Source organism: Cygnus olor, chromosome 3 (assembly GCF_009769625.2).
Source record: "Cygnus olor isolate bCygOlo1 chromosome 3, bCygOlo1.pri.v2, whole genome shotgun sequence".
Taxonomy (NCBI): domain Eukaryota; kingdom Metazoa; phylum Chordata; class Aves; order Anseriformes; family Anatidae; genus Cygnus; species Cygnus olor.
In genome coordinates this window covers 42,164,837-42,190,799 of record NC_049171.1, presented here as the reverse complement: position 1 = coordinate 42,190,799, position 25,963 = coordinate 42,164,837, and the positions used below count along the sequence as shown (strand labels likewise).

General features: G+C 37.7%; 1 protein-coding gene and 1 long non-coding RNA gene across 4 annotated transcripts in view; one reads left to right on the top strand and one right to left on the bottom strand.

Annotated features, from left to right (window-relative positions):
• The window catches only part of FUT9 (fucosyltransferase 9), a 120,398-nt gene that overhangs the window by 67,875 nt on the left and 26,560 nt on the right, over window positions 1-25,963 (bottom strand). The window contains exon 1 of one of the 3 annotated variants that reach the window (XM_040552945.1): window positions 16,081-16,435. The exons of the other annotated variants lie outside the window; for them this stretch is intronic. The gene's annotated coding sequence lies outside the window, so the exon portion shown is untranslated. Of the gene's footprint in view, window positions 1-16,080; window positions 16,436-25,963 lie in introns of those variants that run through there. 3 annotated transcript variants of the gene reach the window in all.
• LOC121067963 lies at window positions 16,162-22,408 on the top strand. The gene is made up of 3 exons (XR_005818531.1): window positions 16,162-16,366; window positions 16,665-16,844; window positions 22,097-22,408. It is a non-coding gene; the product is annotated as an uncharacterized LOC121067963 (long non-coding RNA).

Here is a 25,963-nt window from a genome sequence, read left to right as displayed (position 1 = left end):
ACCATCATCAGCAGAAAAGGTCTTCAACAGTGAAAGAGGCTGGCAAAGAGGAAAGCACATTAGTTGAGCATGCCGAAGGGTAAACAACAGAGAAAGAAACCACTCACCCTTTAAAATTAAATCTTGCTTGGTGTGCTTTAATGTGTTCTATATCTAGGGCTGTCCTTTTCCCTGCTCTTGAAGTTCCTTTCTAGTCCAGAGACAACAGTTATTAGTGTAGCTGCTCTGAATTAATTTACACCATATTTTATTGCATATATTTTTACGACGAAGCTTTTATTCAAATCAACCATACCAACATATAATTATCAATCATAGCTTTCTCCTGGAATATTACCAGTAAATTCAAATAATCTGGCTGCATGGAAAATAAATATAATTTACAGCACTATTTCTGTAAAACTGTGAGATCAATACTTCTGAGGCTGTGGAATACTTTATTTGTATGAATATGATGTAAATTAAGTTACTGCCATGACTGATATGCTAAAAAGCTTTATTATTTCATCCCAGACTCATTGAAATCTTTGGCCTGTTCTGATATGTAACTTGAATTCTCCTCATTTTCCCCCAATTACTAACTGACACAGAAAAGAAAATCAGCCTACAGAATTGCTCCCAGGAGAGTCTAAGGCGAAACTTCATTTGCTTCGGTAGTACAGGGCAAATTCTAGCAGTTTTAAAATAATAATTTTGTTTAACAACATCAATTTCTGCACTGATCTCTTTTATGGTTAAGAAGTGTCTTCTGTAAATGCGTGTACTGGTAAAAGACATACACAAAACCAGGGAGGTGCACTAGTAAGAGTATTATTTGAATATGAAGATGGAATTGGAGTTTAAATGTGAAGCACTAGTCCATAGTTCTCTATTTCTGGGTACTTTCTAAAGCCTTTAGCCCTGTGTGCATATTAATTCCACGATCTTAGGATGGGAAGGTATCAGAACTGAAGCTGATGAAGAAATGAAAGTTGATAAGGTTCTGTTTCTATGCTACATGTGCTGTGCTATGCTATGCTTTACTGTCTTATCCTACTCTTGACAAATTGCGTACATTTACAGGACTCTTAAAACCAATATTTTTATCTACAAGAAGACATCAAAGGGCAAAGATTTCAGCACAGCCAGAAGGAGACAGCATCTGGATGGAGAATGAAAAATAAAACGCTGAGATGATAGTACCGTTTGCTTGGTGGAGATGATCTATGGAGAAAAATACAAACAAGTAGACCCAAACAGAAGGTTTTTAAATCTCATGGAAAATTAAGGAAGGAATGGGGAGAATCTGCTGAAGTGGAAGATGAGAAGTGTTCCTCAAGAAGATGATAGTCAATATTGCCTGGCAATCTAGGGAATGTAAGTTCAGTTCTGAGACACCTAGACTGGGACATACTTGTAGAGTAACTTCACTACAAAGGGTAGAACTTGATTTAGAAACAATCTAGCATAGTTTTTGTGACGTTGAAACAATTTTTAACAAGACTTTTCATGAGTAAGAAGTCTAACAAATCTCATAAGGCAAGAGGAAAAAACTAGCAGATAAAAGAGATGGAAGAAGAAGAATAGAGCTGTTGGAGGAGATATGAAATACTGGGTCATGTTAACAAGAGGGAGATTGGAAAAGAACGTATGGACTAACCTTGGTTTGGATGCTGTGTATCGCTAAGTCTGGTAAATAACCATGCTGTCTTTAGACATTAACTATAGGAACAAATAGAGGAATAAACTCTGACTTTACCAGAGCAGATTAATGGCAGTAGCTGATGTACTGGCACCAGAGCAGAGTACACCAGAGCAGAGTACAGGGGTACAATCACCTCCCTGGTCCTGCTGGCTACACTGTTCCTGATACAAGCCAGGATGCTGTTGGCCTTCTTGGCCACCTGGGCACACTACTGGCTCTTGTTCTGGTGAGTGTTGACCAACACCCCCAGATCCTTTTCCTGTGCACAGCTTTTGATCCACTCTACCCCAAGCATGTATCATTGCATGGGGTTGTTGTGACCAAAGTGCAGGACGCAGCACTTAGCCATGTTGAACCTCATCCCATTGCCCTCTGCCTATTGACCCTTCCTGTCTAGGTCCCTCTGCAGGGCCTTCCTACACTCTGACAGATCGACACTTTCCCCCAACTTGGTGTCATCTGCAAACTTACTGAGGGTGCACTCAATTCTCTCATCCAAGTCATCAACAAAGATATTAAAGAGGATGGGCCCCAACATCAACCCCTGGGGAACACCACTTGTGACTGGTCGGTCGCCTGCTGGATTTCACTCCTTTCACCACTACTCTCTGGGCTCAGCCATCCAGCCAGTTTTTAACCCAGCAAAGTGTGTACCTGTCCAAACCATGGGCTACCAGCTTCTGCAGGCAAATAGTGTGGGAGACTGTGTCAAAGGCCTTGCTGAAGTCTAGGTAGAGTATGTCATCAGCTCTTCCCTCATCCACCAGGAGGGTTATCTGGTCATAGAAGATGTGGTTGGTCAGGCAGGACTTGCCTTGACACAGGACTTTGTATCCTCCATTCCATTCTACCTTTCATTTTAAGGTTTACTATTTTTAGAAGTTTGGCAAAATGTAAATTTTTCGCTCTCAATAGAAAAGGGCAAGATATAATCAGCTCAAAACACTTTAGTACAGTCACTTCTGAATGCCTGAGTACAAAGGCACTGGCAGAAAGCATATAAAACAGAGAGAAGAGTGATGTTGTTCATTTTGAGCGAAATAAGGTCAGAAAGGCCTCAGCCCATTTTTTTTTTGACAGCTGTAATAAAGAAATCTGTGGCAAGTCATCAAACATCTATGTGACTCACCTCTTTCCTTTATTTAGTGGCCTCAGTATGATGTTTTCAATAGCAGAAAATACCCCTAGGTGTTTTTACTCTTCTGATTTTCAATTCTAGTTACTCAGGCACTTGGCTAAACCGATGCTGCCACAACGCTTCCTGTTCTGGATAACTTGTTGGAGCCGGGAATTTTACATGAAACAGCAGTGCAAGCTACAGGCATACCCTTCATAGTATTGGCTGAAATAGCACCATGACCCAGATGATCGCCCTGGAGTGCTGTATGGCATATAATCATGCATATGTTGTTTTCTCCTTTGAGTACCAGTCTCTTTATAACCACTTAGAAATAAAAGCACTATGGTAGCTTAACCTGATGCTACTGCTTATGCATCTGACAGTGAGACAATGTGCTCTCCTTGGTCTTTTAGATACAACATTTAGATGTCTGACCACATCTGAAGCTGATTTTTAAAAATCATATTATAACAATCAAATTATGGACTTTTTTTTTTTTTTTATAGCAAAACTTTTTAAGCCTTTCTAAGTAATCTCATCTGGGATCATGTCTTCTTCAAAAATTTAAGATACCTTTTCTTCCAAGATGAATTTATGCTGATCTTTCATAGACATTATCAGATTTCATGAGGTCCAGGTTTTTAATTTCTGTCTTGATACTCTTGTTAACAACAGCTATGAATATATCTTTTTCAAAATCACTATTTAAAACGTTATGTAAAGTTACACTTACCAACAAAATTAATAGCAAGGTCTGGATAATTCATCAAGTAATGCATATTTTATTCTTTGAATTTAGTCCTTCAGAATTTGAATTATTTGGGTTCAGAACCTGCCAGGATGAAGACAACATTTATATATAGTTTCTCCATGCCTCCATGTTGTGGAAAGAGAAAGTTCTTAAGATTAAATGAAGGCAGAACAATTCTGCTCAACTTTTCATGGATTTCTGGAAATTCTTTTAATGTGAGACCAGGCAGATGATCTACACCTTACTTTGGCAGTGCAATGACATGTCACTCTATGTAGATAGTAACAACATACATTCATACAATACCTTGTAATCTTTACAAGAAGAGCTGTCACCTTGTACTGTAGCAAAATGTACTATTAAGCACCATTTAATCCACATATCACTGGCATAATGCCATGGAATAAGATTATAGCATTTTTCTCGCACTTCTAAAAATTATCTGTCTGAGTTGTCAGCTCTTTAAAGACTGACATGATTTTGGTGTGGTGTTACAACTGTACATCATGATAAAAATGTAATTTAAAGTAACTCCCCTGAGTGTAGAGAATCTTTTTATACAGCTGCTTCATATTATTTATTTATTTATTTTGTTTTATTTGTGAAGCATAAAACATAAGAATATCAACTCAGTAGGTAGCTAATGTACCTATACTTCTTTTCTTAAACAAAGTTTTTGTCTGAGATTGAGCCAGGAACAGTATTCCCTATCCAGCAACATACTGTCACAGTGGAATACAAATATATGAGACATTCCTTCCCATGTTCCACTCTCCTCTCCCCTGAAATTATATACATATAAAAATCTATTTTCCACTAGTATCTTGTCACAGTCCTCTACACTTCAACAGGAGAAACTGATATTCAACATGAAATCAAAATGAAGGTTCTACACAAATAGCATACAGAACTTATTTATATTTTTTTAAAGCATGCACTTTCATTAAACTCCATGCACTAGACCTGATGGGAAGAATTGTTTTGGAGTAAATGTCTCAAAAAGAGTTCAGTCATTTCTCACCAAAGTACTACATGTAGAACAGCTAAAGAAGACAAGAGGATATATTAGTATTCTAGTGATCTTTTATACCCAGACTGCATGGAAATCACAAAGGCTAATTTACTGCTAAATTAATTAAAATATAATATACAAAGTCAGACTGTGGAATTTCCAAGGTTTTTCTGTCTCAACCAAACACTAATTCTTGATTTTATTCTTCAAAGAAAATAATACTTCTCTGTGTTCCAAGACATGCAAAAGACTTAGGAAAGCAAAGAATAATGAATCTCATAAAGCATTTTAATTCCAAGCTCAAAAACAAAAACAAAAACAAAAACATTTTTTTCTTTTTGTTTCTTAGAGAGACTACTGATATTATGTAGACTGCAAAGGAAATCATACTGAACTCATGACTGTGAGAAGTGCGGTATGATGTCATTCAATCATCAATCTTTTTTGTTGCTATTGTTGTTGTTTTATTCAGCCATCTTTTCCTGAATAAGTGCAAAGTTGTTAATAATGTGTTAGTCCAAAATGTGGGGCAGAGAAAAACAAAAGAAATAGTACTCAGGGAGAAATGGACAGATCAGAAAACTGGCAAAATAGAGCAGTGATCATAAACTACAAGAAGGAAAATCAGATGTGTTTTTATATATTATCAGCCCTATTCAAGTACTTGTTTCTATTTCCATGAAATGAAATTACATCTTAACTGAACCCATTAAATTCTGTGCAGGAGAGTGAAAACAACAAAATACTAAACTTGAATTTAAAAGCAGAAAACACAGGATGGATAAATATGGTCACCTTTTGCCTTATCAGTATTGGGAGCCTCCATAGGCTGGTATTGACTGAATAGGCCTATTAGATCCCGTGGTGTCTCCCTTTCCATTTGACCATAAGCAATCATTACCTTTTTCCATGACTGCAGTCCTGTAAAGTGATCATTGATCACTTCATAGATTTTAAGGCCAGAAGAGAACACTGCAGTCATTTAATCTGATCTGCTACGTGACACAGGCAGTAAGATCTCACCCAATAACTTCTACATGAAGTCCAATAATTCATGGTTGACTACAGAACACCTTTTAGAAAGAAACCAATATTGATTTTAAAATGTTGTATGATGGACAGAAAATCTACTCCTTTCCTTCATAAATTGACCCAATAGTTGTTTTCCCCTCACTGTTGGAAATGAGTCTCATATTTCCATTTTGAATGTGCCCATCTATAAACCGTGGACATTGCTTTTTGCTGTAGTTATAAATAACATGGTATCCATTAGCCCTCTCCTGCTACATACTTATATGAGAGTATTATAGGTCAGTCTCTTTATCTTCCCCCTGATAAACAGATTATTTCCTGAAGTATTTTCCTGTAAGGGAGTCTTTAAGCCTCATGATTCATTCTTTTGAGCAACAGAGCTAGAAGTTACATTTTCAGCCTACACTTCGTACCTGTGAACAACAGAACTAGAGAACTTTCCTGTATAGAGACAACATAAGCTTTTGGTTCCTATTGTAATTAGCTGTATATACACAAATAATTTAACCCAGTATCTGTTCTAATGATCTTATGAAGACAATTGTGTAGTTTGTGAGTGTTTCTTAATGCAGAAATGGCACCTGCACACTTGCAAATGGGATAGAATTTACAGCTAGCTAAGCGTAAGGAAAACTAATAATGATAAGCAGAAAGTTACTTAGTCCAAGATTTCCTTAGTCTGAACTATTCAACAGACTGTGGAAACAGAGATTCCCAGGAGGGAAAAGGTTAGAGAGTACCAAAATTATGTAATATTTTCTGTATCATAACACATAGTGCACTGATACTAGAAACATCATTCTGATTGCAGCTTAACTTCACGTGTATGTGACATTGCTAGAAATGGGAAATAAATGTTTTTATTTTTTATACACTTTAAAACATGTTTGACAGTCTTCAGAGGTGAGAATGTGTGAACCTTGTGAAATTAAGCAAGGCCAAATGCAAGGTCCTGCACTTGTATCAGCGCAATCCCAAGCACAGATACAGGCTGAGTGGAGAATGGATAGAGGGCAGCTATGAGGAGGACCTAGGTAGTTTGTTGTGAAAAACTCAATGAAAGTCAGCAGTGTGTACTTGCGGTCCACAAAGTCAATTGTATCCTGGGCTGCACCAAGAGAATTGTGACTGGCAGGTCGAGGGAGGTGATTCTCCTCTACTCAGCTCTTGTGAGATACCACTTGGAGTACCGCATTCAGTTGCGGGGCCCCCAACAAGAAGGACAGGGACCTGTTGGAGTGAGTCTAGAGGATGGCCATTAAGATGATCAAAGGGCTGGAGCACCTCTCCAGACAGACAGAGGTTGTTCAGCCTAGAGAAGAGAAAGCTCCAGGGAGACCTTATAGCAGTCTTCCAGCACTTAAAAGGGGGCTACAGAAAAGCTGGGGAGGGACTCTTTGTCAGGGAGTTGAGTGATAGGACAAGGAGAAATGCTTTTAAACTAAAAGAGGGTAGATTTAGATTAGATATGAGGAAGAAATTCTTTACTCAGAGGGTGATGACGCACTGGCAAAGGTTGCCCAGAGAAGTGTGGATGCCCCATCCCTGGATGTTCAAGGCCAGGCTGGACGAGGCTTTGGGTAACCTGGGCTAGTGGGAGGTGTCCCTGCCCATGGCTGGGAGTTTGGAAGTAGATGATCTTCTAGCCCTATCATTCTATGATTCTATGATTTTATGATATTATAAAGTGATAGAAATTAGTGATAATGTTTGAAATGTTCTTAGCAACTCCTTAGATGAATACAGTTTCTAACTTTCTGTCTTAATACACCTCAAATGTACTGTAGGAGTCCTATTTCACTAGAGCCATCAGATTCTCTTTGCTGCATTTCAGAATTAGTTCGGGATTTTGAAAAGTCTTTCCAAATAATGCTTCCTCTCTCCTTTCAGAACAACCCAATTTCCAGTTTGATTTGCAGTTTCAAAGCTTCTCAAAACCAAATGAGATATGCTGGATTTTCTGAATTATTCTAATGACATAACCTAGTTTCCACAAAAAGCAATGGGAGCTTGATCAGTTGGTCTAATGGGAGCTAAAATGGAAAACTTGAAAAAAAATTTCACCCATAGCTAATTGGCTTTTGTGTACATATTAGCTCTGCCAAGTTGAGTTGTACTGAGGAGCCAGCCTAGAACTGGCAGGATACTTGATGCAGTTGCCATCCAGTCTGTCAGAAACACTTTTTTGAAAAAATGCTACACTTTCATTACTTGAAACTTCCTTATTTCATTTGCTGTATAAGCAGATGTATTAAAACAGTTGGTGAGGAAGAGTCCTGGGTTTACAAAGAACAATGTGAATAAAATTTCTAGAACTATAAAAGACCAAGCTTAGGATGTGTTTAATCTTATTTTAGCAGTATAAATGCATATGATCTAAGCAGTAATCTATGTAGAATTCTAGAGTCAAGGTAGGGAGATGGTAAATCACACCTGACTAATCTGATTACCTTCTATAGTAAAGTGGGTGGATCTGTGGACAGGGGGAGAGCAGTGGCTGTAATTAGTGTGGGTTTTAGCAAGACATTTGACTGTGTCTCAGAGCTTTATTGTATGCAGGTTAGGACATGGTCTCTATGGGTGGACAACTATATGGGTGGAAAGCTGACTGGTTGGATAGACTCAGAGGATGCCAGTTATAAATAGGCCACAGTCTACTCGAAGGCCAGTAAGTAGTGAGTACCACAGGGGTCTAAATGGGGACCTGTCCTCTAACATCTTTATTTATGACTTGGAGGAGTCAATGGAGTGCACTCTCAAGTTTGCAGATGACACTGGGGACACCCATCAGTTCACCGGAAAGCAGAGCTGCCATCTAGAAGGTACTAAACAGCATGGAGGAATGGACCAGTACGAACCTTTGAAATTCAACAACATTAAGTTCTGCACCTACAAAGAAGAACCTCTTGTGACTATACAGTCTCAAGACTTAATGGCTTGAAAGCAGCTCTGTGGAAAAGGACACAGATATTGTAGTGATCTTGGCGGACAGCGAGCTGAAGGTGAGCCAACAATGTGCACTAGCAGGAAAGGTCAACAGTTTTTGGGTCTGTATTAACACAGGAGCAGAGCCAGGAGATAAACGAAAGTGATTATCCTTTTCTACCTGAGACAATACCGAGACAAGATGTCCAATTTTGAGGCTCCTCCTTCTCCTCCTCCTACCTTCCTTTCTCCCTAGCCCAGGAAAAGTATCAGTAATCTGAAGAAAGCATAGCAGAAGTGACCAAGATGCTCAGGGGGCTGAAGCACTTGCCCTGTGGGGAGAAACTGATGGAGTTCAGCTTGCTCAGCACCTCCTGAAGAAGAAGCAGTTTTGAAGGGACCTGAAAGAAGCCCCCTAGGAGCTACAAGATGGTCGTTGAGAAATGGTGCCAGTCTCTTCACAATGGTGAAGGATGAGAGACAACGGGAATAGGCTGAAACAAGGGAGGTTCAGGCTAGATATAGGGAGAAAAGTTTTCCACTGAAGACAGCTGGATTGTGGAACAGGCTGCCTGGAGAGGTTGCGTAGTCTTCATTCTTGGAAGTTTTCAAGGCCCAGCAGGATGAACCCCTGAGAAACAGTAGATTGGACTGGGAATTTTCTGAGACCACTTCCAACCTGAATTAACCTATGATTTAAAATCTTTGTAAGACATAATTGCCCTTACCAAGTGTCTAAACTGCTACAGAAGGAGCCTAGCTTGGGGTAAGATAACTAATTTTTAAGGTGTCATTGTTAAATAGAAATGTCCTCCTATTAGCAGGAAACTTCAAGTCAGCTAATGAACTGAATGGGGGAGATTACTGGTAATAATAAAAAGGCTTTTAAATCACAAGCCAATTCTCCAATCTCACCTGCATAATAGTGACCAAAAGTCTTTTCTATTGGACAAGCCATTATCTGTAAAATCCTGACATTATATATTTTCCTCATTCACTCTCCACCCTGCCCCCCCCCCCACCAAACAAACAGTGCAGCAGCTTTATCAGAACTCCCCAATACTTTCTGAACTGTATTTATATTTATTATACTTACTTCAATGAGCTCTAACTTCGTTTATAAATGGGGACATGAGACCCAGAAGGACGTTGCTTTCCTGGTTTCTAGGCTACTTCTCTGTCCACTGCACTACCTTTCATCTTTATCAGATGGTATTCCTTGAAAATGATCATCCTACATAAAGGTCTAATCATATGAAAAAGTCAAGGACCAAGGTGCTGCTGGTCATGCTTTATTCAAACAATGCTTATTTCTCCCATATCTTACACTCTAACTTCCAAAGTAGTAATTAGCTTCACGTTCAGTGATCTTACAGAATTCTCTGGTCTTCATTTGGCTTTTAGCCCCTCACAAATATGAGCTATTAATTTATTAATAGATGAGTTTAAATTATAGTGTCTTTTTGGTGTCAAGAAAGAAAAATAATGTGACAGCAAAGCTGAGAATAGTTTCAAGGAATATAGAGAAGGTTGTTGTCTGGAGTACAGATGTGAGGATGAGATAAACAAAAGATGAGGTAATAGCCTGAAGGGAAACCTGATAGACAAAGATAAATTATGTGTTCTTAATTCTTAGATGAGTGTTTCGTATATCTACTAACATGTAGGATAAATAGATGTAAAAGGGGAGCATCCTTGAAGACCACTGTAAAGAGGACAGCAGGAAGTGGCAGGAGTAGAAACCATAGCCTGCCTGCTCTTCTTTATACTCCAGAATAAATAGGGCAAGCATAGATATCTGGAAATGTCCATAAGCAATATGAAAAATTTTAAAGAAAATGTATGGACTTCTTATTGATAGGAATATAAGAAAGGTATGTGTTTCTTGAGACTGTTTTCATCATTCTTTCCTCAGTCTTTCCCTTCAGCAATTAGTAAATTAATAAATTTAATTAGTAAATAATTAGTGAACCTTTAATTTACATGATCCTAGTATACATACATTAATAAATTAACACCATTTGAAGAACTCTGTCCTTTCTTGTTTTTAACCTTCCAGTCATGCCATCTGGTCCTGTGCAATGGCTGCTTAAATCATTCATTTTCCTTTTTAAGTTGACCTTGGGTTGACTTCTTCACTTTCCACATAACTGATTAAATTTAGTGGCAATTATTTTCGGGTAGTCTAACATACTCTCAATCCTTTTTAATGTACTTGCCAGAAATCTAATTTTAAAAAAATTTGCACATGTACAATTTTTGCTATTTGCTTTGCTTATATAATTATACTTGCACCACTGTGCAGGCAGCTTCAGTATGTCCAAAGATGTGTAGAAAGATCTTTCTGTAAGTGTATTCACAAAGGTAATTTTGGCATCACCTTTCAAATGTAGAGATAATGATGAATGAAGGGCAAACACCCATTCTTTAAAATTAGACCTGTAGTAATACATGTTCCAACAGATTAATGTCTCGGGTAGTGTAATTTTAAGACTTCATCTCAGTCATCTATTCTTTGTTGGAAATTTCTTGAATCTTTGCCATATGCTGAGGCAATCCCTGTTCAGTAGGCCAGTAGAATTACTGAAAAATTCAAAAGGCATGCAGGCATTTTGTCTCAATAATTTGATATTGTATTGTCACTTATACTCAGAAGTTATTATAAATTAATTAAAAGAGCATCTGAAACCCCTCAGGTAATTTTCAAACACAAGGAGAACCTCTCTTGTAGTGATACTGCTGTCCCTGTCAGTCTTTGAAGATTTTAATCAGACATATTAATTTTACTGCACTAAAATGAAAGGGAGAAATATATGATTATGGTCTGTGCCTACTGTCAGTAATGCAAATCTTCTGGCATAAGTAGGATACATAGGGTGTAAATCAATGGCACAAAACCTGTATATTATTTCACTTGAAGTATAGCAGCCTAAAACAAAGTAAAAACATTCTGTGTAGGCTGTCAATTTTAAGAAACCAAGGTGCAGAAGGATTTACTTGACACCTTTGGCAATTAATATACATATGTGCTATGATAGTTCGTGGAAGAGGTTGGCAACAGTACTCTCTAAAATAGCAATTTAGCTGAGATGCTCAAGGATTTCAGGGTATTCACTGATGACAAAAGATAGCTGTCTGAAAGCTACTTCTTTCTGCACATCTCTTTTCCAGTCTTACTCAATGAGGCTCTTGATGTGTAACATAGTTTATGAGCTGTCATACTGCTGGATGGACTGGAAAATGATTCCCATCCTTCTCAAGTTTTTTCTTGTTTTGGATTTGTGCATGTAAAAAACTTCTGCGGGGTATTTTGCTCCCAGGTGCCCAATACTTTCTGCTTACTGAAGGTACTGTTCTTGGGATAGGTCCTTTACTGCTCATGCTTCCTTCTCTGTATTAGTCATTAGCTATTGTAACAGGGACTTGAGCCTTATTTTCATTTCATTATGTCACAATGGAGCAAAGGCTCTAACCAATTTACAGTGGCTTTTTAAGATGTTACTGTCTCCCTGTATGTATTGACCTACTTATGGCCATGTTATTGCTAACATGGAATGGACAAGAAAAGTGGAAGTGCATTGGCTTCTCAGTTGCCACAGTCCATAGCCTATAATATGAAAGTAAAATCCATTAATTTCAGTTCAGCATGATACGATGTGCCACAGGTTGTCATGGACCAAGAGAATAATATACATTCACTTTTCCTAACTATGCTACTTGGGCAGAAAAATCCAGAGCAAAAATAAGGATGATAATTTCTTAAAATATGTCACCAGGATTCAGGAGACCTCAGTAACCGCTTCCATCTCATGTTTTCCTTCTGAAACTATTCCATTTTACAGGGGGTTGGCCAAAAGATTTTATTTATTTTTAGAAGTGGTTCTTATAGAATGGAGAATGGCAATGGGTCCCTAGAAGCTTGCAAATTAAGCTGGAAGGAAATAAGATATGAGTTCATTATAGCTGGACTACAGTTTGGTATGATATTAGTATATAGTTTTGCAGGAAGTCATGTTTCTTTAAATATTCCTGAAAATTATTATTCTCATTGAAACATGATTCTCCATAATAGGTGTTTTAATCTGTAATCCTGGTAAGTAATATAAAGGTAAAGTAAAAAGATGAAAAAAATTCTTAGTTCACTTGTGTGCTTTACAGTTTTATATTCTTATCTTTATAATTCTTAAGAGCAAAAATCACTTATTACCCATATGAAAATGATAGTAAGTGTGCCATTGAAGAGTCATTACTGACTCTGACTTCTGGTTATGATTTTTTTTCCCTGTTACCATACTGAAACTGTGCAGAAACAATGCAGAGAATGGAGAAAAGTATAATAGAAGGGGAGAAAGGGTGTCACTTTCTGAAAGCTGGTCAGCTAACTCCATCACATTATTGTGTTTGAAGGAAAGCATACATATCTTCCAGGCATGAATACAATGATAACATTTTGGCCCTACACTTTCATAACATCATTAACGTAGTTGTAGAAGGTTCTAAGGTCAAAGTGTGACAGATAATAGCCAGCTCTTTTAGGGCAGTTCCTGAGGCTGAATTCCATGCTTATCCAATATTTTAAAAAGTGTCATTTATACCTGACATGCAAAGATTTTAAACTCCCGACTGGTTTTAAAATTAACAATATTATTAAGCTACACAGGACCCAACACTGCCATTGCTTTTCAATCTGAGAGTTTAAAATTCAGCTTGGAAAAAGTGTCCTAAAGAATCAAATTAAATAAAATAAAATAAAGCAAATCTAACATGTGTAGACCTCTTAAACCATCTACAAATATATTGCTATTGATTTTTTTCTCCTATTTACCTAAAAAACAGAAAAAAAGTGTTTGCTAAAATTCTGCCTCATCTTGCTTTGGAACTCAAAGCAAACATAAAACAATTCAGCCCAAAGAAATATACAGATCTGAAGAGTGCTGGTCAGAGTGCTTATCTCAACATTCACTAAAATCTGCACAAGCAAGTTCTATAACCAGATTTAAGAACACAGAAGCACTTGCATTTACAGTTTTTTACTAGCCAAACCAACCTGTAAGCTGTGGAATATAAAATGGATTTGTTCTTTACTAAAGAGTAATACAGGCCCTACAACACGCAACCAATTCTCCATAAAAAAAATACAAACAGGAATAAGTTTCTGTTAACTACAACCCATATAACAGTGGTTTAAATTTGGGTCCAGATAGTGAGAATTCCAAGATTCTAATTAACTCTCATTTTGTCTGCCTCAAACTTACAGAAGGTCAATATTTTAAAAACAGTAGCTAGAACAACAACAAAAAACTACAAACATTTTTGTGATCATGCACAAGAGCATTACTATGTGTCTCTGGCAACCTTGCAGCAAAATTAGCTGAGTAGGTCCAAATTATACTGATAATAAATTTTCTCACTGCATAGCCTGGGGAGAGAGATGGAGAAAATGAACAAATGCAGAAAGAGGAAAAGTGAGAAAAGGAGAGACATGGGAGAGTGAAATATATTAGAGACAGGGAAGCTTTTAATAACACTATTCCCTGAGCTTGAGTTTGTTCTTTCCTTTTGTTCATAAAGGGTTATAAACTATGAACTCACAGAGAAGAATCACTATATTTTTTCAAGGATTTTTTATAACTTTTATTATCATTTGCACAATCCAATAGATATGTAGGACACTATACAAAACAAATTGATATCAGATTCTATCTTAAGTATGTATGGAATTACAGATGGAAATACAGAAAAAAAAAAGTTTAGCACAGCATATCTAAGCCCACTTTTAATGTCTTCCATGGAGTGGCATTGTTTTCAGTGCAAGCTGACGACATTCACACATTAAGAATCACTTACCAGTAGGAAGTCGCATAGTTCTAGTCAGTTAGCAATCTCTATCATAGAATCATGAAATATCTGAGTTGGATATTATATTAACTCTTGCATTGGTATATAAGAAATCATAAGTCTGTGTCCAGATAAGTGGCAATGTAGAACATGGAAATCCTAACAACATGTTACTGCTTTGGATGCTTCCTAGTAGCTTTGGAAGCAGCACCTAAGCAAGCATCATCATGGAACTCACAAACCGTTTAGAGGGATATAAACCTACTGACAATATTTAATTTGAAGAGAGGAGACTTAAATGTCTCAATTTCAAATTCAGCTAATTATATCTTGTGCAAATCAGACATGAGAAAATTGTCTATCACTTTACTTTTAAAAGCTTAAATATTTTTTCACTGTTTACTCACAACACTGGAAGAAGGTGCATTTCCAGGCTAAGACAGTTCAAGTATAGTTCATTCTTTTGGGCAAGATGCTCCCATTATCAGTTAGAGAAATTAATTTTTAAGAGGTAGTTTAACAGTTAATTACTCTTAATTACTCAAAGGAACTGATAGTATAAGATTTGTGGTAAACACCAGTCCTGCTAAAGAAAAGTTACTTTCAAAGCTTAATTGAATACCAATTACAATAAATTTCTTTCCTTGACTGAAAAAAATGTGCTGAACTTTCCCAGTACTCAGACAAAAGCATACTGATTCAATACTTTTTCCATAGGTCTTGAAATTCCTTCATCACTTGACTCCTAGTAGTTTCTGCTCTACTGTGACATGCTGGGAAAGCTACAATAGTGAATCATATTAGCTATTTTTTTTTAGCACTATTTTGGAATGCAGTCTGGGTTTACAGTCTTAAAAAGCAAGCATTGGGTGATTTCAAAAATACATTCCGTTGCTCTGTTACTTCTGTCCAATTTAGAATGAGATAGAAAATATAGAAAACCTGTGGATGAAAAAAAAAAAAAAAAGATCAAGTTATGCCCCGTTCTTAAAATGTACTTTTCGGTAGTGAAAGAATCCAACTGAAAAAAGACTTTCTTTTAATCTGGGGGCCAATTTAAGTGTCTGCACTTAAATTTAGTGTGTAGGTTAATGTCCCTCCAATTTGATCTCAATTACATACATCCAGTTCTTGCATTTAGATCATTGTACTCCTTAAAAATCAATAAATAATTCAGCTCCCTGGGAATAAACTATTAAAGCAAAATCCAGTGGACTTTAAGAGAGGGGTGTTTGAACTTTCTAAATTATATTGGAAGTCTTTCAATAGTTATTGTGTAAAGCTAGTACAAAATCATGCTGGTATGAGACTGTCTTGCAGCTACAGTGACATCACTCACCCATTTTGCCATTACAAGACATCTCTTATCATTTATTTTTACTCAACAGTTTATTTTGGTTAATACAAATGAAATGGTATTGCTCACATTTCCTCAGCTTGAGTGAATGCTCTTTTACTTTGCACAGCCAATATCTTATTTATTCACGACGCCTCCCCAAGCAAGCTGGGTGTCATGGAGGCTATTTGAGGGCTGTGATACCATTAGCAGGCCTGACTGTCCTTATCCAGCCCTCTTTGGCTACCTCCACTCTGCTCATGACCCACAACCTTATTTCAATCCCAATAATGTTGCAGCAGTGCCAATCTCCAGCCTTGTTCCTGAACAGTTGTTTGGATTTCCTGGCTCTGACCTGGACCTGCATTTGGCTGAGGCTCACCAGCTTGTCAACAGGGCCTGTTGTCATCTCCACCCTGCGTGGCTTGCTGGGACCACATGCCACCATTGCAGCCACTGCTCACCTTTATGATGTCTGCCCTTGGTGCGTAGTGCTCTGGCATTGATGAAGCCATAGCAGCACCGTGGCAGTGAGCTCAGAACTTCTCAAACCCTGGAGACTGGTCCATGTGATCCCACAGGCCGTTTGCGACCTCAAAACTCCATCTGTGAACCAGGAGTTGCCATACCTTACACTACTCCAACACTGCCATAGGGACTGAACACGTGTATGAGGGTTTCTCAGTCAGATTCTTGCTAATACTCCCTGCTTACCCATAGGATGACAGCTATTCTGTTCCAAGCCCCCCCCCCCCCCCCCCCCCCTCCCCCCCCCCCCCCCCCCCCCCCCCCCCCCCCCCCCCCCCCCCCCCCCCCCCCCCCCCCCCCCCCCCCCCCCCCCCCCCCCCCCCCCCCCCCCCCCCCCCCCCCCCCCCCCCCCCCCCCCCCCCCCCCCCCCCCCCCATCATGCTAACCCAGCTCTCGGCACAGTCCCTAAACTGGGTCTCATAGGTCTCATAATTACAGAACAGTTGAGGTTGGATGGGATGTCTGCAGGCATCTGGTCCAATCCCCCTGCTCAAGCAGGGACACCTAGAATCCCAGGACCACAGATGACTATGGGTCACCTCCCGTATGGAGCACAATGGCCCCATGTTGCCTGTGACAGATCTACAAACCCTTACAATGAAAGACAGCTCTGAGGAGGTGAGCATAAGTGATGTGCTCAAGACTTAGAGAAGAGTACAGGAAGTGACCATAATTATGGTAAAGGAAGACTAATTTATCTCAACACAAAGTGGACTGCAGGGTGGCTTTTGTTTTAGGTGATGGTTGTATCAGTTGGGTGAACCAACTGGTTCTATAAATGGCTTTCACAGAGATAACCAATAGAGAGTATTCTCTTCCTGAGATAGTCAGATCAGTATGGGGAAGCATATATGTGCAGCATAGAATAAGAAAACTGTCAACCAATGAAATGAACTTTGAAGAGAACAAAGGGTTTCAAACCACATAGCCTTTTACAGCAACAGGGGATGCCCAGCATCATGACAACGAACATACAGAGACCAGTAACACGAATCACATTTGTATTGTGATCCAACTGCACGTTTCAGTTGCTATATTCCATTTGTATTTTTTATTTCAGTACACTGCTGTAACACTCTTGTAAATCAAAATCCAGTGTAATGTCAGATTATCTCCAAATAAGTAAATTTTGAATTAAACATCAAATCCTCATTATGTAAAATACCTAAAAGAACCTGGTCAGATAGTATTGGACTCTGACACTGCTAAACCTCACAGACTTACTGTTCCAGAGCAGTTTCTAGAATGGTTTCCCCTGATGGGATAAGAGGCAAGGAGGACAAATTTAAAAATAAAAACCAAAAAATGACAACATGACATTACTTTGACATGACACTTTTTACAGTGTGGGTGGTAAAACACTGGAACAGGTTGCCCAGAGAGGTTGTGGAGCCTCCATACTTGGAGATATTCAAAACCGGAGTGAACATAGTTGAGAACAACTTGCTCTGGCTCTTGCTCAGAGTTGGACTAGATGTCCTCAAGAGGTCCCTACCAATTTAAAGGATTTAGTGATTGGGCACAACGGGCAATTCAAAGGTGTGTTGCAAAGTGAAAGGGAGTAATAAAAACAAAATTGTCAAAGGAGCAAGAGGTGTCTAAGGCTCTTCATCTTGGCAAAAGTCTTCTATAAAACCTCACTCTTATAATTTGCACTTTAGATATATGAATACAGATAATGAATACAAATAAATACTAGTTGAAACATAAACTTAAGCCTAAAATGTGTGATTTTTCACACATTTGAAATGAAGCACTACACAGATGCATGATACATTTGGATTACTCCTCAAGCCATTGAAGCAACTCTGCTAAAACTCCTCAGCCATTCAACAAAGATGAAATGTGCAGAACCATATGAGCATTGGAGACTGCATAAAATTCTGCAATACTGATCTGTGAAACACAGGTAAGCCCCTATATTGGGTAGTCAAATAATTAATTTTGTATCACCAGCCTCCTGTGGAGTGTGATTAAATTGTGCTCAGATGCATGTTGCAGACTTGTCCGCCCAGCCCTTGTCTCCAGTTCTGGGGACAGCTCAAGGTCCCTGTTTGTGCCTACAGGTTATGATATCAAGATTCTGAACAACTTCAGTGACTGTAGCAGCACCCACATCAGAAGTTAAATTCTATTAAAGATGACACCACACAAGCAATAGTTAGGAAAAATAGAAAAGTGTGACAAATTGGATTCACTCCTGGCAAGATATAACATGCTTCACCTTTCGCCAGTGACTGGTCTGAGGAAGGAATTGTGATGCAGCTTGATAATCTGTCAGGGGATATTGAGTGAAGAGAATAAGACAAACATTTCATGGAAGCAAAATAATCAAACCAACGAACAAACAAATATACAAAATCTACACGCTTTACACACAAAAAAAGTCTCTATTATAGAACATAGCGACTGCAAAATTGCTGTCTTCAGCACAAATAAACTTTACCGTTATGTCAGAAACTTTAATTCTGACAGCAGAGCATAGTTACAGACCACAGTGTCTATCTGTAATCATTGATGAATTTTCAATATCCTAGTTTCAGACTACTCCATACCCAGAAAAATGCTGAGACCATCAGTTTGCCTTGGTATGGCATCGAAGTCAACTGGCAACTGGCTTATTTACTTTCTCTAATTCATTTGGCTGAAGAAGCTTCTTAAAATATTCAGTACTAAGCTGTTTTTCTGAGAGACTGATGCCCACCATACCTACACTATTGTCTAATTAACAGGAGAGATAAACACTTGTGTAACCAGGACCAGCCATGAGCAAGGTGGAAAGATACTTCCCAGGCCAGCTGAAGAGAGTAGAGGTTTTTATTAGTGGTTATATCTAAAGAAGAGTTAAGTATAGGGAGGAACTAGTGCTTGGAAACTACAGACTACAAGGGACTGACTGTAGATATGAACTTTAAACAAGAGGTAGAAGTTTCACCTTTGTTGTGGCAAATATTTCCAAGAACTTTCTTCTGAACTTATAAATAACTCTGACTTCCTTCTGTTCAGCTTTCACTGACTATTCTCCTTTCTAAGGCTGATTGGTGTGTGCTACAGTTGTTAACTGCTCTTGCCTCAGTCCCTATGGAAATGGAAATAAATCTGAGATGATACTGAAAGGTTGCTAGGAAACAGCCAGATGATGATGATGATGAGGAGGAGACCAGTTTCCTGGTCTCTCTTCAGGGTATTTCTCTGCTGTTTGTCGATCAAGATGACCACTGATGATTTGCCAATTCCAGGTGCTACTATGGAATTCTATTAAAAAGTAGATCAGGATTACTTTTTTTATACCTGTGCTTAGTAAGGCAAATGCAAAATTGTCTTTCTGACAAGATTTTGAAGCCTTTTCTAACTCAGCTGAAATGCACTGTACATGGAACTACTCTTAAAATTCATTCTAACTCAGGCTGATGCAGAATGCAACAAATTATTTGACAAGTTAATACATTTATTATATTTTATATAACTCTTTATAGCTTAGTCACAATGAATATTTGAGTGCCTTCCAATAGTGCGTTAAGCAATGTGACTAATGCTTGTTACATGTTTATTCTTTCATTTCTCCCCAGGGGAAGATATGTCTACTGTGCAATGTTTGTTTTACAATATACAATGCTTGTCTGACTGTTCATCTAAATGTTTATGTCACAGAAGGAAAGGTTAAGAAAATCCAATTTGCACGTGGAAAGGGAAGTGGCACTCAAACTTGTTCCTCCTGCAGAAGTTGATTTCTCAGTCCCAGAGTAGCCCCAGCAAAAGCACTCATTTCTATTTAATAAGATTTACCCTCCTTGCAAAGGTTTCTGTTTTCCAGTAAAGCAAAATCGACAGTCACTGTTTTCATTTGGGGACTTCAGTTTAGATACTCTGAGCTCTGGCCACAAAAAGGCTTAGAGAAACGTTACAACTTTGAATATGATTCAGTAGCTGATGAGAATGGAAATGATACTGCATAAACTACAGTACTTGGAAGAGCTCAAAATTCATCATAGCTCACAATTTTCTTACCAGAAAGACTGTTCCTCTGTCATACAATGTTGTTGTAACCTGCAAAGGCACTGCAACCAGGAATCTTATCAAAGGTGAGTTTCTGATGGTATACACTTCAGGATAAATGCTATTTATACAGGAAGCTTCTGAATATGAAAAACCTAAGGATTGGTGGTATCTAGACCCCTATAGGAAAACCAGATTCCTGGAGAAAAAATAACTGGGAAGGAAAAGAAGGGATTTGTGGTGATCTATTTTTAAAGTAGAAAGCTTTGGAATGACATTATACTTTCCTTTCTTTTTTACTAATTTTTCAGTACAATGTATAATTATTTAATAATTAATTGATTAATGTGATAAAATAAGTCACTAGATTCTGATTTTAAACCTTTGCTCTGCTAAGTTTGTAGTGAACTGCAAACAATTTTGTAATAAGAAAGTATGAAAGAGATATCGATTTCAGTTTTATCCTTACTTTACGTCTGCTCGATAAATAGTATTTTGCCATAAATTGTTACTCTGTGCTTTATGGTATTTTTATGCTTTAGTTGTATTACCGTCATTATTGTAGAATTTACATTTCAGATAATATAGTGTTTTGGAAAGCAGCAGAAATGTCTTTGCCAATACCAGGCAGTATCATAAAGGCTCCAGAAGGTATGGCATAGCTTCTGGAGATCAGCTTTGTAGCAATCAAGACATACTCAATGTAGAACATCTGGAATGGCCACTAGGCTCAGGATTTGCATGTTGGTGATATTCAAAGGGTTTGAACAGGTGTCAGAAACTTCAGAAAAATGAACTGTCTGCTTACAGCAATGAGCGGATCTCCAATGAGAAACTTGGTTTGTTAATATACACATCCCTCTCAGATGTCTTTATTTGCACAACTCATTTTTTTCTTTGCAATTTGCAATATTTTAAATCAAAAAAGAGAGTAATGGATTAAACTTGTTTTTACAAGTATTTTCAAGGGAAAAAGTGATGACTGCTGTAAAAGATTAATTTTTTTTCCTTTTCTTTTCTGTTCTCCCTTTATACATTAATGGATATTAATTTAGTTTGTCAAAACTGGATCTCTGAAATACTTAATCTTCTGGGAAGAGTATAAAAATAAGCCTTTTGTCTATTATAGTCTACTACAGGAAAAAAAAAAAAGCATTCTGCTTTTCAGTCCTGTGTTTAAAAACATAACCTCATTGGGATGTATGTAGGCAGATTAAGATTCCTTTTCACATTCTCTTACACCATGAAATGTAATTTGATGTGAGTAAATGTTGCTAAGAAGGCAGCTTTTGTGATCCCACTAATTAAGTATAAGAAATCTGATCCTGATTGCATTGATGATAGTGAATAACATCATTTAGTTTAGATGCAGATGGGACCCACGGTTTAATTAATGTTGCAAGCAGCCATAGGATTGAATGGAGGTGTTGAAAAGAGTTTACTCTAACTTTAGTGATACAAAGTTTGCCTCAGAAAAGCAAATTGCAAAAATGTGTAATTTGGAAAAAATGTAGGAGGAAAAGTCAAAATATGCTGTACTCTACCTTTAAGAAAGAAATCTAAGTTACTCTAGAAATCTACTACTGTCCTTTTTCTTACATGACTATTCACATCTCTGATACTTCTTTATACTTTATTGCACTCTTAGATAAATGAAAATAAGTTTCTTTCAGATGTTTAGATGTCTCCTTTTTTTTTTTTTTTTTTAGCTCATTCCTATCAGTCATATCAACATCAGTCTCAAAGGACTAATATCAGAAAAATCTATTTGTACTGGAGTCTACTTATAACATATGCTTTCGAAAACTTCCTTGTAATAGCAGCCATTGTAACATCTGTATAACACCCGATACAGCTTTATTTTCCCTTTCTAGGTACCAGAAGAACTGGAATTGAAGATTACCTGTTTATTTGTCTACCATCTTTGGGTTTGACTCTTTCCATGAGAAACCTGCCATTATATTTGTCTGAGTTTGAAAAAAAAAAAAAAATTATTTTTCCTGTTTTCATCAGGCAATGTTTATATCTTAGGAAGTAAAAGTCTCCCTGGTCAAGCTCCCTCCACACATGCATCGAAATATCTGGTATCGATTTTGATCCCTTCTATTTATGTAAAATTTATTCTATCAGGAAAATGATCAGAAAAGCCTTAGTGTGATGATCAGAAGAGGGTTGGTTGTTCTTGGGAAAAGTTAAGAGGCCTATTAAAGAATAGAATGAGAGGGTTTGTTATTACTTTTTACGAATATAACAGAGTAAACATGCGAGTTAAAAGAAATACATTGAAGTATGATAAACAAATTGATAATTTAGTGACTAAATTCTACTAAGTACTTATTATATTTTAATTCAAACTGCAAAACTTCTATTTTTCTGTTAATTAAGGTTCCAGACTCGTTCTGAATTCAGATGAAATTTGGATTGCAACCTCAGACCTGATTCATGACCTCTTTCTATAAAAAAGATCTTGTAAGGACTCAGTCAAACACTATTAGTTATAACATTTTTTTTTTTATTTTGTTACCAGGTTTATAAATCAAAAATTTATTATTCTGGCATATGTGTTTTGTCCTTTTCTCCTACACATTCATCAACATTAAAAAGAGATTCTGTACTTCCAAAAGAGGCAATGGATATGTTGTTCACTCTGAAAATAAAAACATATGCAACAATCAAGTACTATTAAGGTATTTTTCAAATGAAATGAAAACCATAAGAGAATGCTATAGCAATGATATGTTCCAACAACAAAATCCTGTGAATCCTTGTAGAATGCAAATTCATAGAATGTCAGCTGTGACAAACAGTCAAATAAAACTGACATTGTTATTTCTCTAACTTTCCAATTCTCACCCTTTTTAATAGCAATGCAACTATTTGTGCATATGAGATTATTATATTAATGATTGCATGCAGTGATAATTGATACTACTGAGCTGTTAGTGGAACATTTATTTATCAACTGATAATGTCTCAATTAAAAACCTACACACAAAATAAATGAGACAGCTACCATCAAGAGTTATAATGATGGGGACTAAATCTGTTACCTGTAAAAAAAAAAAAAAAAAAAAAAAGGCAATAAAAAACAGTAAACAGCACTGTCACCATACATGTTGACTGCATCCTAACTTAGTATTTGCTCAAAAATATCTTATGGTATGTATGGGCATCACTTTCAATAAAAAAGGCTGTGAACACAATTTTAGACTGCTGGCTAACAGCCAGCCAACTCTTTTTTCAGTGCAGCTTCGTCACAGTACAGCTGCTCCTTGAATGTTCTTCAAAGTGTTATAGAATGTGATTTACCCCTGCAATATTTGATTTTGGATGTATGGCCCTGTAGAAGTTATGTAGAGTCAGATGCACTGAAGGATCACTTCTTTAAACTTGGAAGGATACAAGAGCAGAGAAAGTATTGAGCTACTAAATATCAGCATTAAGCAGGAAATACACATGCAACTAGAATACCTAAATTTATGTACCAATTACAAGCACTGTTTGCATGCTTAATTGGTTTTCCTCAAAGGCTTACCCACCTCTTTTTATGCTCCCAATTATGCAGACAATTGCTATTATTAGGCAAGCAGTACAGATGTATCTGTCAGAAAATTCTTGTAAATCTCAGAAGGTTGTTTGGAAGTGGTAGGCTTTTTACTTCCAGTCTCAGACAAGAGGCTCTGAAGGTTTGGAAGAGTAAATATCCTCTCCTATGTCATTTGTCTGTTATGGAATTTGGGATCTTCCAAAAAAAAAATCAAATTTTACTCCATTGAAATCAATGGGAACTTCACAACTTCCTCCTTGTCTCTCCAGCAGCAACATTCTGCAGGAGAACACTCTGGAAACTGAGTAATAAAGATACCACTTTTTTGTGTTAGCTTTTGTTGATCTTTATGCTATAATAAGTTTATGGGGCCTGAGTACTAAAGGGGTTAGTGAATCTTATAGCTGGACCTCTCTCAACAAAGTTCTTGGGAAGTCTGGGGAAGTCCCTGCTGACTGGAAGCTAGGCAATGTTATACCAATTTACAAGAAGGGCCTGAGGAAAGACCCAGGAAACTACAGACCTGTTAGTCTAATCTCAATACTTGGAAAAGTATTGAGAACATTATCCTAGTTGCTACTGAAAGTCATCTGAAGAGCAAAGCTATTATCAAGCATAGTCAACATAGGTTCATGAAGGGAAAATCCTGCCTTAGTAATTTGATCACCTTCTATGATAATGTCACCTGCTTGTTGGATGAAGGGAAGGCAGTGGATGTAATCTTCTTTTTTTTTTTTTTTTTTGTTATTATTATTATTATTTTATAAGGCCTTTGATACCATTCCTTATGGTGTCCTGAACAAATTGTCCAACTGTGAGATAAACAGGTCCATGCTACACTGGATGATGTGCTGGCTCAACGATAGAGCTCAAAGAGTTGTAGTGAATGGGGCTATATCTAGCTGTCAGCCGGTCACTAACAGTGTTCCCCAGACCTCAATTCTAGGGTCAGTTCTGTTCAGCACTTTTATCAATGATCTGGATGCAGGAGCGGAATGAGTCTCAGGAAGTTTGCTGATGATACTAAACTGGGAGGTGCTGTTGATTCTCTGGAGGGATGAGAGGCCTTGCAGAGGGATCTAGATAGTGAAGTGTTGGGCAATCATCAATGGCATGAAACTCATCAAAGGAAAATGCTGGCTTCTTCACCTGGTACACAGTAATGTTGGACATAGGTACAGACTGGGAGACGCGTGGCTGGAGAGCACCTCAGCAGAAAGGGATCTGGGGGTGATAGTTGATAGCAGGCTCAACCTGAGTCAGTATTGTGTCCTGGCAGCCAGGAGGGCAAACTGTATTTTGGGATGCATTTAAACACACCACAGCCAGCTGGTCAAAGAGGTGATTCTCCTGCTATATCTAGCGTTGTTGTGGCCTCAGTTTGGTTATTTTGTACAGGTCTGGTCTCCACAATATTAAATGGATATTAAAATACTTGAAATCACCCAGAGGAGGATAACAAAGAAGCTTTTAAAAGGGCTGGAAGGAGAGGGTGAAGACACTTGGGTTGTCTGCTCTGGAGAACAGGAGGCTAAGAAGCAATCTCATTGCTCTTCCTGAGGATGGAAAGCAGAAAGGGAGGTGCTGGTCTCTTCTTCCTGGTAACCAATGATGTCCTGATGTGCAGGAATGGCACAAAGCTGCACCAGGAGAGGTTTAGACTGGACACTAGGAAAAATTTATTTTATTTCTAATACAGCATATTAGAAATATGCTGTAACTTTTGGTTAGCCCTGAAGCGGTCAGGCAGTTGGACTTAATAACCTTTGTAGGTCCTTTCCAACTGAACTATTCCATTCCATTCCATTCCATTCCATTCCATTCCATTCTATGCTATCCTATCCTATCCTATCCTACCCTATCCTATCCTATCCTATCCTATCCTATCCTATCCTATCCTATCCTATCCTATCCTAATGTTACAAATATATGTTAATCACCAAAGTTTTGGCAATATGGTACAGAGCTATTCACGAATGGGAATACATCCTATAACATTTTGTATAAAATGGGATTGCTTCCATTTCCAGTGATTTTGAGAAGACTGCTACAAATTATGGAAAATGAAAAATTGGGGGTATTTGGGAGAGGATGACAGTTAAAGAAAACAGTATGTTTGTTTTTTTACATTAGATTAACTTGCCAATTGCATTGGTTTAGTTGAGGAGTCCCCCTAGAAGGATATACATCTGTT